At 53.9% G+C, this 823-nt stretch overlaps 1 protein-coding gene across 2 annotated transcripts in view; it reads right to left on the reverse strand.

Moving 5' to 3' along the window:
• Positions 1-402, reverse strand: part of RHOBTB1 (Rho related BTB domain containing 1) — a 146,038-nt gene extending 145,636 nt beyond the window's left edge. For both annotated transcript variants that reach the window (XM_006147074.3, XM_006147070.3), the window contains exon 1: positions 291-402. The gene's annotated coding sequence lies outside the window, so the exon portion shown is untranslated. The remainder of the gene's footprint in view (positions 1-290) is intronic.
• Positions 403-823: the final 421 nt, after the last annotated feature.

The raw sequence follows: 823 nt of genomic DNA on the forward strand, positions 1-823 counted from the left end.
CTCTCCCTCCCCCACGGGGCCCCCGCCTCGTTACCCCGGCGGGGCCGGGGCTGCGGTCCCTCCCTGTCGTCGCGGCCTGCCGCCGGTCCTGCGGACAGGGCCCGGGGCGCAAGAGGCTCCCGGAAACCCTGAGCCGCCTCCCTGCCCCCCAGAGCTGTCACCTCCCCGCACACTGGCCCCGCTGCACAAGCCCAGGGACTTGGCCCTTGAGGGCTCAGATGCCTGGACCCAATCCTTCTGCCCCCAGGTCTGGGGTCTCCCGCTTCAGTGCAGACATTCCCTTGTCCCACCTCTGGGACTCGAAGGGGGCGCCAGGCGGGGAGCAACTCCTGCAAAGGGAGGCCAAGTCTGAGGAAAGTTTCTGGTGGTGTCAAGGGTCAGCCTTGTCTTGCAGAGGTGCTCTCTAGCCAAGAGATGGGAACTAGCAGTTCTAGCTGAGGGTTCTGCTGACGTCACAAACCACACATTTGCTGTGGTATTACGGAGTTTACAGAGAATCTCCATCACTGCTGCAGCCTTTTGCACGTTCGCCGATCAAAGTCCCAGCCTGGAGACATTTTAGTAGAAGGGTTTTAGAAACTTAATTAAAAAAAAAAAAATCCTAGAACCAAAACAACTAGAAACCAGCACATTTATGCCTCAGTTCTGCAACAAGTTCTAAGTATAGCCACCTCTAACAAAGACCTTCCAGTGAGGAAGGTGATCTAGTTGGACACTACCACCTCATCTGCAGAACTTTGTCACTGTATTCTTTCTAAAATTTTTATTTATTTTTTTATGTCCTCTGTGATGTGAAGGAGTAGTGAAAATAAGATCAATTTGA

The sequence above is a fragment of the Tupaia chinensis genome, unplaced genomic scaffold, assembly GCF_000334495.1.
Source record: "Tupaia chinensis unplaced genomic scaffold, TupChi_1.0 Scaffold000199_1, whole genome shotgun sequence".
Taxonomy (NCBI): domain Eukaryota; kingdom Metazoa; phylum Chordata; class Mammalia; order Scandentia; family Tupaiidae; genus Tupaia; species Tupaia belangeri.